General features: G+C 48.0%; 1 pseudogene; it reads left to right on the forward strand.

The window, feature by feature from the left end:
- The first annotated feature begins 315 nt into the window (after window positions 1-315).
- The window catches only part of LOC146184442 (uncharacterized), a 38,711-nt pseudogene continuing 22,530 nt past the window's right edge, over window positions 316-16,496 (forward strand).

Genomic DNA, 16,496 nt, shown 5'->3' on the forward strand with positions numbered 1-16,496 from the left:
GCGTCGGGATACATGGGCGCCACTTGGTTCAGACGAGGATACCGGCGGTGGAGAGGATCGACGAGGTGGGCTGGGAACAGATCGTCGCTGATAATATGAGGGTACGTCACTTTCGAAGGCGTCGTAACCACGCCGCTCGTTCTGAATGCGTCGACGACAGAAGCGGGAAATATGTCCTCTGATTCCACAGTAGTAGCACACTGGGCGAGAGGGGCGCCAAGGTGCGTAATAGGGCGGCGTAGGCTCAGCCGTCGTCATGGCGTTGATGTGGTTGTAGGGCGGTGCTTATCATGGGGGGGACAAAAGGGGGAGGGGATGCAGCAACATGAGCATACGTCGGTGCTGTACGAGGTGCAGGAGGGTCAGGTGCTACAGGGTAGGTGATAGTTGCAAATTCTTCTTTAATGATGGTGCGGAGGCTGGCGTTATTAGAAGAGTGATGACACCCGTGCCGGCAGAAAGTGCTCAAGGCTTGGAGCTCCTCAAATTAGGGCTCGTAGATCGAAGTCAGAAGAGGGGGGGGGGGCAGTAGAGACGCCGGGCTGTAATCGGGAGGACTGCAGCTGTTCGAGGCGTTGACAGGTCGTAATTATGGAATCAACACTTGATGGATTCTGGGAGAGTAGGGTGTTATAAGCAACAGAATTGATTCCTTTCATGACATGGTGCACGCGTTCAGGTTCAGGCATGGTGGGACTAATACGCCGGCAAAGTGCAAGTATGGCCTCTATGTAAGACGCATACGACTCATCGGGACCTTGCAGACGGGAAGCGAGCTTGTTTCTCGCGATCTCAGTCCGAACTGCCGGGTCGGCGAAGTATTGGCGGAACTGCTGTTTGAAGGTGGGCCAGTTAGTGGCGTGGGGCTCGCGGTTGATAAACCAATTCTTGGTGACTTCAATAAGGTAGAAGGAAACGTTGAGGAATTTTGAAGTGTCATCCCACCGGTTGTAGGCAATGCAGCGTTCATAAGTGTCAAGCCAGTCATCCACGTCCTCGTCGCGACGACCGGCGAACAGCGGCGGGTCGCGTAGTCGTGTGGGCACAGGGGGAGGCGGCGGTGTAGCCGAGGTAGAGGGTCCGGCCGGGTCGGGACTGCTCTCGGTTGACATAACGATGGTGGTTGTTGCCAAACGGCGACCAGAACGTAGCTTCAGCAAGAGGCAGGGCACAAGGCAGCAAGAGGATCAAATTTCACCTCCACCACTTGTGAAAGAAGGCCAGGTGGAGACGCCAAAGTCGTGACGGCATGCAAGGTACGCCGTGTCAGCGTTTTAATCTGATGGTGAACCCAGGCGCGTGCTGGAGCCGGCGCCGCGGGACGATGACGATGGTATGTACAAAAGAAGAAGATTATGGTATGTACAAATGAAAGAAGATCCGTGGAAGGCTCGCACTATGCATAAAAAATATAAAGTTTCTCTGTGGCTAAATGACTGCACCTAACTGTGAAGAACGTCGCGCGCTACCAAAGAGAGAAGTGGCCTCTATTTTGCGCATAAAATGCCGCTAGAGCAAAACAGAGCGCTGCGGTTGAGAGCGCCGTCAGCGTTTCAGAGGAAACTCATGAAATAAGCCAGGTTTGGCGTTTTTTTGTCGCTGTGTGTATTTGTGTATATAACTATATAATTATATGGTACGTCCTGGCAATAATGCCTGTGACGTTCAATTAGGAGAAGAAGAAAAAGATGCGCGCATACAATTACCTAATAAAAACATTCTGCCTCTGAAAAGACACACTTGAAATCACTGCCTTTAACATTCATGAAATGCGTGCATGCGTGCTCAGGCCAGCAGGAAACTAATTAAAAGGGTCATGGTAGCTAACTCAGAAGTCCTCACATGTTAAGTTATAAATCCTCGAAATTTGAGCTCATTTCATGAAGTATAGTTTTAAAATAATAATTATTATTATTATCGGAATCAGCTGTCTGGTCTGGCAACCTTTGTCCACTGACGTCCCAAAGTCAACGCTGATGTCTCCATGTCGTCTGCTATTCGTGGTACCGGCTGCACTCTTGATTTCACGTCGTGGATGGTGGTGAATGAGTTCTTTTTCTTCAGCAAAAATATTTTATTCACATATTCTCTTTTCTTTGAGTAGCCTTCACTATAATATGCGACCTTAGAGATCCCCGGACTTGTTTTGGGCTTCGTCTAGAGATTGCCGAGGAGGCCGAAATCGACGGACTCATGCTGTATAATTTAGGCATTATTAGGTTTTGGCTGCGCGACTGGGTATCGTACCGCTGCCAGCAGTTATTACGGTTGGGGCTCGCGTGCTCAGCCCACCGCTGACGCCAGTTACGTGTGGCTCGCGGCCTTTCGGTAGCGGTGGCCTGGCGACTCCGTGGCTCGGCGGACGGCATGAATGGTCCGAGCAAAGACGAGGCATCTTCTAACTAAACAACTTTTACTACATCATCATGAAGAAACGGGCAGAGAAGCTGACCCGGAGAGGATACAGACACTCTCACACAGTTGGTGTCTAGCGTCATGTCAACGGCGCGTCAAAGTAGTCTCTGTCTCAGCGGAGTCGGCCGCTGCTTTTTATAGGCTTGCCAGTTCACAGGGAAAGGGAAAGCCCTCACAGGAAATGGAGAGCCCGACAAGCCTGGGCAAGACGGGATGACCCAATCGCAGGTGGTCCGACCGCATCTCCTCCACCTTCTGCAGACGGGCGAGGGCGACGCACTCTCCCTCGAGCTCCGGGCTTGGCCGGCGTTTGCACACACACGAACGCATAGACATTTGGCGTGTGGCAGGATCATGTCGAGACTTACCCGCGGGAGGAATCATTGGGCGGCCGATGAACGGCGCCGAAATGGCCGATCCGCTCGCTGTTCTGCCTGTTGCTATGCGGTAGCTTCGTCAGCTGACACACTTGTCGGTGGCGAAACGTAACAGACTGCCCTGCCGGGGAAGGGAGGTCCCGAAGGGCAGGGGACTGCATCCGCTGTCCGGAGGGATCGGGATGTTGCTGCTAGCCGGGGTTGTCCGACTCTGTTTCTCTTGAGCCAGTCAGCCTGAAGAATTCCTTGGCAAGTCCTGGTTCCCAAGGCACTCTGCAACTTGTCTTCAGGAAAGTTTTCTGACAACCCACAACGTCACAACCACCATAAAAACTCAACCGTTTAGCCAGCAAGCACGGCACAATCTTCAATAAGTTTTGCCAGACTATTTCCCTCTTATGCCCCCATCTATATTAAAGGGCAGCTCAGCAGCACTTGGAACGCGTCCACAAATTTGAAAATCGCGCTTTCAAAAACATATTTCTCAAACAAAAATAATACAATGCAATCTGTTCAAAACCGTATTTCAGGAAGAAAAACATCAACTAGTGAATACAGGTTTCTTCTCACGTCATGGGCTCCGAGTCCAGCCAACGGAGTTACCGTTGAGATCACCCTTTTCACTAAAGCTTCGGCTGTCCGTTTCACGGAACAACCGTACCTTCCTGTTTCTGTGCAACGAAACGAATGAGCATGAGTCGCTCACTTTCTAAACAACCTATCCCTCTCCTTACGGGTTGCGCACCAGTCACGCATTTTCTCGGCACGGGTGCATTAGTGCCTTTGGGATAGTCGCTTTCATTTTCGCGATAGCTTCAACTTGCTCCATTCGTTCGCGCGCCTGCCTTTCCGTTTTTTTCTACTGCAGCACTGGAACACAGGCTCTCTGCTTTCTTTTCGTATTCGTTTGAGTTTGCTCTCCTTACGATGGCAGCATTCTTTCTCGCGCCTTCCCTTCCGCTTTTTTCGTCGGCCGCACTGGAATACTAGCCTTCTACTTTCTTTCTTGGCCATCTCTGACAAGCTAGCGGTCAACATTCTAGCGGTAACCGGAGCTAGTAGGGCACCGGTGTCGTCAAAGTGGTCAAAGTGCGGCGCCACGTATACATCGCGGCCAGCCGCGCATGACTCACTTTCAGTCAATTCCGAACCACAGCAACGGCTGACGTCAGTCCCCCTTCGAGGGATTTGCTCTGGCGGCTCGCCACTCAATGCGTCGCCTCACTCAGAGCTAACCGGCGCACGATCAAGCCCTTTCGACAGCTGGGGCGCTTCGGATTGCGTTAGGGTCATGTGTGCTACGTCCGCGTTCGCACTGGGGTTGCTTTCGCGAATACAACCTAGCATGGTATCGGGGCTCGAACGCTTCTGACTCTGCTCTGGTCGCTCGCTGTCGCCTTCGCAAGTCTCACTCTCTACAGCGTACGCGCATTCCTCGTCGGTCTGCCCTGGCAGATCACAACTCGCGGGCTGCGCAGTTTTCCTGATCGGCACTTCGTTTTTCTGCGTGCCCTGCTCTACGACACAGCTGATTTCGGAAACTGAAAGTTTCTCCTCTACTAGCTCATTTCCATCTCCGTAGCGCTCTAAACAAGCTTCTGCTTTCGACTCGAGAGACGGTTCAGTTACTACCAGTTCCCCACGCTCATTTGATGGAACTGTATCTCCTACAGCTGCTTGGGTCCGCATGCAGTTCACCTCGCTCAACGGCGTCACTTCGGACTTCTCGCCGTTAAGCCTGTGCTAACCGTCTCAGCTGGTGGCTCGACCAAGGTAACAGGATACTCTTCAGTTCGAGGCTCGGTCGGCTCGCTACTGCGGTCACATTGCTCAGCCGTTTCCCCAAGCTGTGTCTCACACTCCGGTGCAAGTTCGATTTGCTCCGGAACTTCCGCACAGTCTAGCCATTCGCTTACAGCGGCTTTCAACTGATACGCCAAATCAAAGTACGACTTGTAACAATTTTTCTCGCTCTCTATCTTTTCTGAAGATCATGAGGCGTTATCTGATATCGTATCAGCAATGACTCTTTTAGTTCATCACAATTTTTCAAGCGGTTGCCAACCAATCGCTTGATTTCTTCCGACGCTTCAGCGGAGAGAAGAGCTACCAACTTCTGCGTCCAACTATCTCGGTCGAAGCGTTTACTTCTACAGACACTCTCACAGTCTGTCAAATACACTGCCATATCCTCGGCAATGAGGAACGGTGGTGAACCGTCTCGCGGTATTGAACCGTTACAATGAATGGCATTAAAAGCTTTAATCTTTTCCACGCTCATTCCATGTGCTGAAATCTCCAGCTGCATCACTTTCCTTAAGAGGGCGTCCTCTTTCTCGTGGCGTTCCCTACGCTCACGATCCTCTTTCTCGTGACGTTCACGTTCCTCTTTCTCGTGACGTTCGTCAGTGATCTCAAGGCATTCCAAAAGCTCGTCATCTTCAGCTTCCATCGCAAGAATAGCCTTTAACACTTCTGGTTTTTTGAGTGAAAAATTCAGGCCCAACTCCTCCGCAAGCTCAAGCAATTTCGGTTAGCGCAACGACTTCAAATCCAAATACATGGCTGTTCCGAGTGCTGCCTTCTCTACTGCCCACTATTGCCTTGCTGCAATTAACCCAGCAACAACGACAACACAATTACCAGCTCTGTTCTGTACTTAACAAAAGCCTCGCAAAACTCAGTAGAAGAAAGTCCCGCACTCACCAAACCTCGCAGCCAAGAATCCAACGCCGTCGTACCGCTGCAGGCAACCAGTCATCACACAGGGCTCGTTGCACTGCTCCCGGCTTTCCGCTGAGCTGCTTGCTTCACGGGTCAGGCCTAGGACATCTCCGCTCTTCCCACCAGATGTTGCACCTCGGTCAGGCCTGTCTCATTTCACCGACCACGGTCACGGCTTGGTCATCCTCATCCCTCCGCTGTTCACCAGTTGTTGGACGACGGTATCGCCTGGCTCGTACCTCCGACCACGGTTACGGCTTGGTCGCCGTCGTCCCACCGCTGCCCACCAGTTATTAGGTTTTGGCTGCGCGACTGGCTATCGTACCGTTGCCAGCAGTTATTACGGTTGAGGCTCGCGTGCTCAGCCCACCGCTGACGCCAGTTGTTACGTGCGGCTCGCGGCCCCTCTTAGCGTTGACCTGGCGGCTCCGTGGCTCGGCGGACGGCATGAACGGTCCCAGCAAAGACGAGGCATCTTCTAACGAAACAACCTTTACTACATCATCATGAAGAAACGGGCATAGAAGCTGACCCGGAGAGGATACAGACACTCTCACACAGTTGGTGTCTAGCTTCATGTCAACAGCGCGTCAAAGTAGTCTCTCTCAGCGGAGTCGGCCGCTGCTTTTTATAGGCTTGCCAGTTCACAGGGAAAGGGAAAGCCCTCACAGGAAATGGAGAGCCAGACAAGTCTGGGCAAGACGGGATGACTCAATCGCAGGTGGTCCGACCGCATCTCCTCCACATCCTGCAGACGGGCGAGGGCGACGCACTCTCCCTCGAGCTCCGGGCTTGGCCGGCGTTTGCTCACACACGCACGCACACACATTTTGCTCGTGGCAGGATCACGTCGAGACTTGCCCGCGGGAGGAAGCGTTGGGAGGCCGATGAACGGCGCCGAAATGCCGATCCGCTCGCTGTTCTGCCTGTTGCTATGCGGTGGCCTCGTCAGCTGACACACTTGTCGGTGGCGAAACGTAACAGCATGAAATCAGAAGCGTATTATTTATACGTTATAAGGATTAGCATGTTTTAGCAACAAGCGCTCCCGCATATAAAACGGCACTTGTCCCATGTTTCCTTCAACCGCGTACATGTGCCGCGAAAATGGGGAGGGGATAGCGTTATGTTCCTGACAGTTGAGCTATTGCCGTTGCTCTTTGTGTCCAAAACCTAAGAGTAAATTTCAAACAAGCATAACTCGACTTGAGAGCATACCTTGCGGCATTAGAGCAGCCAGAAGTTTTGAACGAATCGCTACCTCGTGTCTTGCTGTTAAATGCGCGTGTTAGACTTAATTATTTTTGGCTGTTAAAGCATTTTTGCAAAACTATGTTCACTCTGGCCACGGTCATTGCACGAAAGAATGTGCCACCGCCGCGGCTCCAGCCCCGTCATCGCGAAACCTAATGCAATATGATTGCTCTTCACTGCATGCCCGCACCGAACAAGTGCCTCTCAAGTCACCGCCGTCTCCGTCTCGCATCCCCCTAAGCTGCGCGCCCGATAGCGACGGAGGCACGAGCCTCACCTTCCGTTTTTCTAGTGCTTCTCCAGCAAATGACTTCTCGTGAGTGCTTGAACGTAAGCATACACCATTTAGTATGTAGTGTGTGAACCTAAACTCCCCCAGCAATGCTCCGATTCGCTGATGACGACTGCAACCCAGCGTGTTTGTTTACACAGCTTAATTACTGGAACTTAATTACTGTTTGTTCGCATGACATAAAATGCAAGCTGAGCTAGCAATACCAAAACTTGCCACTTCTTTTCGCATCAGTTGCACCTATATTTGCTCACAAATTACAACTGCGCTGCAAGAAGTGCCGTGGATGCTACGTCCCCTGTCTTTGCCAGGTATACACACATGCGGCGCCTACTAGACAGGGTCACATATATCGATGCTTCCCGCTCAATGTGCACTCGTTTTGTGATGTAAGCAGTCGTCGATTTGGGTTCGCCACTGCCAGAACTACCCTTGATGATCGCACGAGACCGCTAAAGCTTGTCAAAATGCGTGCTCCGTAATCATCGAAACTCGATGTCGAACTAAACGCGCGTACTCAAGCTAGGCCTACTCGTGGCTGAACGAGCCGGCAGTTCGGCGCCGATTGATATTTCTGGCCAAAGTCATTGCTGATGACAACGGGAACATATAAAATGTAGCTTCTTCCTGTTTTCCGTTTTCTAACTCGGTTAAGCCACAGACAAGCGCAGCTGTTCAGGCCGTTCACTCGATCGAGTATCGGATGTCAAGTTCTCGCTCGGCCTCCGATCTGACCTCACACTATGGTGATAGGCGACCGTTGGTCGTGCTGGGAAAGTCGTAGGTGTAAGGCGAAAAATCAGTGCGTCGATAAGCTAAGGGAGGAACCGTACAGCCTACTGACTGTAAGCGTGCTTTACGCTGACGAAAACATGCCTTACTCTTTATCGCTTTCGTGCGGTAACATCTACATCAAGGACTTCTGCATGAGGGACGACCTCTGTGTCAATCGTCACAATAAAAAAAGCGTGTCCTTTGATATTTCATCGTATATTGCAGACGACGCTTTACCGTGTATCCTTTGTGACGTGTCGTGACGCCGGGACTAAGTCGACCCGACCTTCAATTGGTAGCGTGCAGAGACTCCGGGTTGATGAAGGATTGAATCTTCGAAGTTGGTAAAATATATACAAGCAGGTTTAATGGCACTTCGAGAAAACTTATTTACATGAAAAAAAGGGTATATAAGCAAAATGGCAAGCGTTAAGAGTTCATAGCGACAAGCGTCTGGATGAGCCGTTTACCCAGGACTCAGAGCGTCATTTTGTGCTCTGCAACGTCCTTAAATCCCCCCTATCTCCATCCCCTCTCTGAAGATGCCGACCAATCAGCTCCAGGGCACACCCCTCAGATATCGGCAACCAATCGATCACATCACTGCAGTGATGGTCTGATGCACTGACTGGTTCCAGTATTGTTTCGTCGGGCCTGGTCACTTGTTGGCGGGTAGAGCGTGGGAACGGCGAGGAGGTAAATTTCGATTGTTCTGCAAAGATTCGCTATGTTGGTTCCGGCAAGAATATTTCCTTCTCAGAAACCCAAGTGTACGTGCGCGCCACGAATACTGCTCCCAGCATTGTCCCTTTCCGGCAATTGCAACTCTTTTCTGCATTCACGGGAAATCCTCTAATGTCCGTAACCCTCATGCTCCTTTCTTCTCCTGTACGTCAGCGGACGTGTCACTCCGATCGTCTCCTTTGGACAATAGGCATTCCTCACTTGAAAATAGCGCCTCTCGACGGGAAGGGTGAACAGTTGAACAAACGCACTTGCGGCTATTTCTCACAGGGCGACGTTTCTTTGTATTTTTCTTGACGTTCCCGTTCCCTTGGCAGGGCCAACTTGGCAGTTACAGGGTCATGACAAAGCAAAGCATGCTCACACAAAAAGATTCATGGGAACAGGCTCACTTAGAGCCTTTGCACCAACAGCACATATCAATACCATGCCCACAGGCGCACAATAGTGCGCGCAAGCGGGGACCATGCACGGTCACAACACGTCTCACGAGCATTTCAAAATGGCCGTCTTTCTTGGTGGGAGGAGCCTGCGAATTCCGATTTCTATAGCGTTTTTTCGTAATATGTGCAGCGAGCTAGGCAATAAAGCTTTGCGAGTAGAATCAAAGACCTGCATATTATTCACAGTACAAAACGGCAATACATCGAACGACCTTGTCATCGCCCTTTTAAGGCTCGCACAGATGCCCAAAACTGCATGCCGTTATATTTCTCTATTTTCAGGAACCGCATGGCAGCAGTAGCGCAATAGAAGCTTTTGTATGTCTAAAGGACTGTGGCACCTGCTAAAACTTCTAACATTGGTAAAGCGCAATTGCACAACAACCGTGTCTCAGCGCAAAAAAAAGTGGATTTGCAGCGTGCGCTCATACCACTCTTGACATCAGCGCCGCTGCATAGCTTTCACGGGAAAGGGGACGTTTCTCCTGGACGATTTCGACACCTGCGCTCCTAGCCATCAAGCTAGACTTTACCACTATTTAGCGCGGCTTGCGCGACCTACACAGCGCCCCGAAGCAAAACGGCGATTTAACATCTTGTGCGTTAAAAAGTGCCAATAAGCATAGCTATTTTCTTGTTAAAGCTCTATTTGTAGTATTGTGTATATGTTTCAAACTACATGGTGGTTAACTAGTTTTGCGTCGCATGCTACTGCATTCAGTCAACAGGCTTGACGGATGCGCTAGACGACGGGGCTGTAACGCGGAACGAGAGAGAGTTCATGCTCGGCTACATAGCTCCTTCACGAAAGCTAGGCAACAAACGAATAAAATGTATATATTACGGTGGTTTGTAAGAAAGGAATAAGGAGTTCGTATCCAGCGCCCGTCAAAACTATGTTGAGCTTGGTTTGCGGCTTTTGCAGTCTTCGCGGTAGCAAGCCGATCCAAGTTCGCAGTTGCTTTTTTATCCCGTTATAGTAGACCATTATAGTAGACAAGGCCGTTATTGCTGTTGTTGTGCTCTACAGTTCGGTAGCTGCTCACCTGTTTTACTCGTCTACTTGCTCCATCGTTGGAATTGTAATTGGGTGCACGTAAGATATGGTATCGCGTTTTGTGACAAGCTGTGCCCCCGAAACGAGGGCCCGCCTTGAGTTCGCCGCCAAACGTTGCCTACATGAAGTACTCCGATGGCGCGAAAGCCATCGTGCACATATCGCTAATACGGGATTTCGCCCCGTCATCTATTGACGACTTTGCGAAACACGAAGAAGTTTACTGGAGTAGCAGCAGAAATGGCGACGAAGGTTTTTATTCCGCCGATTTAATGGAACTTGGAGGTGAGTTTTGCGTAATTGCAGTTCCCTCCGAAACAGGAAATCGTATTTTTTTAGAAATTGCTTGAAAAATATAATTCAAACTTTTAACTATTACGATTTCCAGCCTCGGCCCCTCTGCATGCTAAGCAGGCATGCAACGTATTGCCACTAAGGATACCCGCTTTTTTAACATTGGTAGTTATTAGCCTCGCTTTTGTCGCGTAAATGTGTTGAACAACACATTGTTACTTTGTGTGTGTGTGTAGGAGGGGCATCTAGTGAACACGTTGCGGTGCGTATGATTTCCTAACGTATGTTTTGGATGTGTACTAATATTACGTATAGTACTCTGGCCGCGCGTCGATATCGCCGATATTCAAGATTTCAGTTTTGGCGAGTAGTTTGATACTTGCCTGGATTGGCATCGATCTCTCGTGTGTTTGCCCGTGCGAGCCATTCGCGTCGGTACCGCTAGAGGAATCATTTGCCTTCTCGCTCTCCTGCATATGCATTTTTTTTAAATCGTGAAAAACCCGCAGTTAGCCTGTTCGAACGCGCCAGTATCGTTGGCGCCTACTACGCGACCATGTAGACCAGGCTCTGTGGCAGAGCCATGCTGCGCCCTCTGCTGCCAACGACATCATTGCGGATTAACCCAGCATGCATCGCTTCATGCAAGCTCCCTCTAGATATGGGTACCGGTCTCAGTCTCTTGTAGTATTTACACTAATTAAATAGCCAAAGACGAGGACGAAGAAAGACGAGGCACACATGGCAGACCGCTAGGCCTTGTGTTCGTCCTTAGCTAACTCTGCTAACGCATTAGGGCACCGCTACGAACAGAAGGCGTGAATCGGCTAAGTATTGGGCGGCTAGACCTCTTTTCCTGTTTTCCCCTGCGCATTTGCGCTTTTCACCGTGTTGATAACGCTCGCAGAGAGATTGTAACTGTAAAGTGATGTCTACGCAGTCTCCCGGCCAGGGGCGCTCCCCCTGGTCGGCTTTCATCACGCCTCACGATCTACCTCTGGAAGCGTTCCAACGATCTGGCGTTCCAAACATTCCTGTGGCGCTGGTGCCCAAGGATGGCGGATTTATTAAAATGAATAACCCTGGAACTGTTCGAGCTGCTCTCCAGGCAGCCTCTTCCTTGTATGACTCGATCACAGAAGTGAGGCAGTTTGGGCGTGGCGGGATGCTGTGCCGATCTCCAAACCTCAATTGCGTGAAGGATCTGCTTAAATGCAATTCATTTGGATCGCTTCAGGTGAACAGCTTTATCCCTACTCATATTGCATGCACAAAAGGATTGGTCCGAGGAGTAGACTCTTCTTTAACTCCAGCTGACACCCTCGACCTTCTTTCGGCGGCTGGTGTGGTAGCGGTGTATCGTTGCAGCCGGGAGGTTAATAATACGCGGGTACCAACAGAGTCGGTGATTGCCACATTTGCGGGAACTTCATGCCCGTCGGAGATAAAAGCATGGCCATTGATCTTCCATGTGGATCCTCTTGAATCTAAGCCACTGCAGTGCACTAATTGCTGGCGATATGGTCACAGTGCTCGAGGTTGTAAGTCCTCCGTGCGGTGTTCCAAATGTGGCGATGGTCATCATTCGTCATCATGTTCACAACAAAACGACAAATGCTGCCTTTGCGGAGGAACTCACGCTGCAAACTCCTTGGAGTGTCCATCTCGAAAACAGAAGCTGAAAATTCTAGAAGTAATAGATAAAAAACGCTCTTCGCGTCGTGACGCTGTAACAGAGGTTAAGGAGCGATTACACGGTTATGCAGGTGTGTCAGCCCGATCAGGTGTGCCGCTGGATGCATCAATCTCAAAGGCGATAATGACTGCAGTGGAAGCATCAATGACTAAAATGGTCGACCGAATAGTTGCTACTGTCCCAGAGTGTTTTTCTAACGTTTTGGCAGTTCAGCTAACGCAAGCCCTGCAATCAGGAACAGCCCCTTTCACAGCAAACATGCCCTCTCAAAGCTCTCAACTTCTTGAAAGCACTACTGTTGCTTCGCCTCACAGGGCTGCTCCTTCAGATGACGATGGAAACATTAATGAACCAGAGATGGTGGAATCAGATGTAAGAACACTAAAACGGTGTGGGTCTCCAATGTCCAACCATTCTTCTCCGCGGCCCCAACCAAATTAAAGAAACATAAGCATACATCAAAGCCGAAGGATAATATTTCGGGGCAGGCTGTTGCGGCTGCCCAGATTTCGCAATCATAGGGGCACTAAGAGTTATCCAGTGGAACTGTCGTTCAATTCTAACAGCTTCAACAGATTTAGTTTACATTTCCTCTCAATATAATCCACACATAATTATTTTGCAACAAACTTGGCTAACAGCCGAAAAGCATTTCTATTTATAAAATCATCATTCATTCTGACAAGATCGCCAATCAAAAGGAGGAGGTTTAATTATATTTGTCTGTACAAAATTCTGTCACAGGGCTAAGATTTCTTTGCAGCTATCTTCTATAGATTGTGAGTTAATGGCCCTAGACTTTGAAATTCCAGGTTACTGTCCGTTTTCCTTAGTGAATGCTTATTTCCCTAGCGGTGTACAAGATACAAAACCTCTAGATCTGCTATTAGTTAATTGTCGAAACCCAGTTCTTCTGGCTGGGGATTTTAATTCGCATCATGTGTCATGGGGCTACAAGACAGATAGTTGTGGCAAGCGTCTTTGGGATTGGATAACAAATAATAACTTTTCCTGTAGAAATTCGGGCTCGGCCACTTTCATAAGAAAACAAAGTCAATCTGTGTTAGATTTAACTTTTACCTCTCCCAGTCTTTTCGTTAATAATTGGTCGACACTTGATTGTGGCACCTCTAGTGACCACATACCGATTGCGTTTGAGGTTAATCGCCCTGTAACTCCAGCGACTTCTCAGTTGAAGTCATTTATTAACTATAATAACTTTCAGTTAACGTTACGCTCTAGTCTTGAGTCATTGACTAGTACGGATGAAGAACAAAAATCAAAACGCTTATGCTCGGTGATTGAGGATTGCCGTAAGAAGTCTGAGATCTTGGTACGGAGCTCAAAGGCGAATACTTCAGCTGTTTGGTGGAATGCTGATTGTTCCCGAGATTACAGACGTAGAAAGGCGGCATGGAAAAAGCTTCTCCACAACCAGTGCCCGAAAAACTGGCAGGATTACAAATTCATTGCAGCTACAAAAGCGAAGGACGAGTATGATGCTAAGCATTTTGATTTCCTCTCTAAATCTGGCAATCGAACTGCTCTTTTTAGTTTTTTACGCTCGCGGAAAAAGATTCCGCAAGCACAAAATCTACATTCCTTTATTTTGACTCCCCATGAAGCAATAGACACAATTGAAACAATTGCCAAAGGACTGGAGAAGCGTTTCTCGTCTGCACTTCCTTCGGGCTCGATACCTGTAATGCAAATGAAACCAGTTAATAATGATCCTCAAATTTCCGTTTCTGAGCTTTCTCCTACAGTTATGAGATTACCAGCCGCTGCTCCCGGTCCTGATAAAGTAACTTCAAAAATGTTAAAAATGCTTTTTGACGAGTCGCCTGAGACGTTATTAGAGCTAGTAAATTATTTCATCAAACATGCTTGGATACACCCAGAATGGAAACTTGCCAAAATAATTCCTTTACTAAAGAATAAAGGCGGTGCCTTGTCCATTGATAATATTAGACCAATTGCATTAACATCAAACATTGTAAAATTAATTGAAAGAGTTATACTTCTACGTGTTTCGGAATTCATGAATAAAGAAAATATCCTCAGCCCTTGCCAAATTGGTTTCCGTCAAAAGTGTTCCATCTGGAATGCACATGCTGATCTGGAGAGTCGAGTTCGTTTTGCGCGGCGCCAAAAAATGCATGCTGCCGTGATAACGCTAGATATAGCCAAGGCCTATGATAGCGTTGAGCATAGCATTCTATTGCAAAAATTAAAATCTCTTCAGTTTCCACATTATTTTGTAGCCTGGACATCTGTATTCCTCCAAAACCGAGAGTTTTACTGTGCATTAAACGGCGTTCATTCTGGCAGATATAAGCAAGCCAGGGGAGTGCCGCAAGGAGCAGTCCTTTCACCAGTCCTTTTCAACATACTACTCAGCTGAATACCAGTTAATCATGACGTTCGCACTTACGTATATGCGGATGATATTGCGTTTTTTGCAACTGCATCGGATATTCAATCCCTTTATCTCCACTTGCAAACGTAACTAAACTCTATTTAGAATTGGTTGCGTGGCTCGAGTCTCACATTAAATGTAAACAAAAGCGCAGTCCTCGTATTCAATATAAAAGATTCTGTAATTCTCTCTGTAATGTATCAGCAGCAAATAATACCATAGGTTAAACCATTAAAATATTTAGGGGTCACTTAAGACGATAATGTTTCATGGCAGCCCCAGATTAACCATATTGCTATGAAAGGGGCTCGGGCCGTGGGCATGTTGCGCCAAATTAGTCGTCCCAGGTCTGGAATGCGGAGAGATGTCCTTTTAATGATTTATGTTATGTATGTGCGTCCAATTTTAGAATTCGGTTCAGTCTTGTTTTCAGGATCAGCAGCTTATAAAATTCGACCGCTTGTTCTCTTGGAGCGAGGCGCTTCGGTTGTGTCTTGGACTTCGAAAATTTGTTGCCAACAATGTGCTCTACCTTGAAGCCCGGATTCCACCCTTGATATACAGATTACAAATTCTGACCGTTCAGACGTACTTGAGGATATATGAATAGAGTTTCACCGATCTATGTCTATTTTTTGCTGTCAACCGACCTCTTTTTTCGGTGTCCATTGGCCTAAATTTCACACCCCGCAGGTTGTTATGGTCAAACATTTGCTGAACCCTTTAAATGTTTCTCTTCCTAGTATTCTACCCATACAAACCATCGGTTCATCTATTGAAATTGTCTTTGACGACATATTCCCGAGTAATGCCAAAAACGTATCATCCGTTATTCTAAACGGATTATTAGAAGATCATTTAAGAAGCCTTTCTGCTAATTTAGTTGTAGGTACTGACGCATCTCATAGTAATGAAAAGGCGGGTGTGGGTATATATTGTCCACATTTAGACTGGTCTTTTTCTGTCCGGCTTCCGGACTTCACCCCAATTTTTGAAGTGGAGTTTCTGGCGGTGGTACTCGCTTACGGAAATTAGACTCCTCATTTTCTAAAGTGGCAGTAATTTCCGACTCTCTATCCTTGTGTTCATCTCTCTCTTCGTCGGTGGATTCTGCAATAGTAAAAATCTTTGTCTCCCTGATCCCTAGACATTTGAAAATTGTACATATGGTATGGGTACCAGGCCACAGCAATGTGACTTTAAATGAATATGCTGACAATTTGGCGAAAGAGTCCCTTAATGGCCCCGTATTAGCTATCCTTCCGGCGACCGCGTACATCACCGCAGCGAGGTTTCGAAGAAACGTTCTATTAAATATAAAAAAATGGACATCTTTTAAGATCTGATGACTACCTGCATCTAAATTATTCTTGGAATAGAAAATTATGTCATTCACGGCAACTTGAGATTTCACTAACAAGGCTGCGATGCCGTATCCCACCTTTAAATTTCTATCTTTACAGGTCTGGTTTGGCACTGTCTCCCTTCTGCGCAGTTTGCGGTGAACAATAAACATTAGATCACTTTTTATTGTTTTGCCGCCGCTTTACTACGCTGAGAAAACAGTTGATGGAAAGACCATTGCAACAGCTTGGCCTTAGTTTAAGCAGCCCGACATTGTTATCATTTGGCGCGACCATCCTTGGGCACAGTCACAGGTCTGATTTTACCGCCATGCAAAAGTTTTTACTGGACTCAAATCGTTTGCCTTGCTAAATATTTAAACATCACTTCTTCTACAATTGTAGTGTCAATCTCCCGTGAGTGTTATCACTTTTCATTTTATATTTCACTTATTTCCCGTTTTGTTTCCTTTCCTCTATCCCTCAAATCATCTTTTTTTATGCAAGTATATTTAAAAAAAAATTATTCTTTGCTACCTAATCCTTGGCCGATCCCCCTCTGTGGGTATGTGCCATAAGTTATTTGGACAACAACAACAACAACACACCGACACAGAGCACAAAAGCCCGAAACAGTAATGTCTCCGCGATAGCCAAGGCGCTT

The sequence above is a fragment of the Amblyomma maculatum genome, chromosome 7 (assembly GCF_055883805.1).
Source record: "Amblyomma maculatum isolate TAMU_Amacu chromosome 7, ASM5588380v1, whole genome shotgun sequence".
NCBI classification, from domain to species: Eukaryota; Metazoa; Arthropoda; class Arachnida; order Ixodida; family Ixodidae; genus Amblyomma; species Amblyomma maculatum.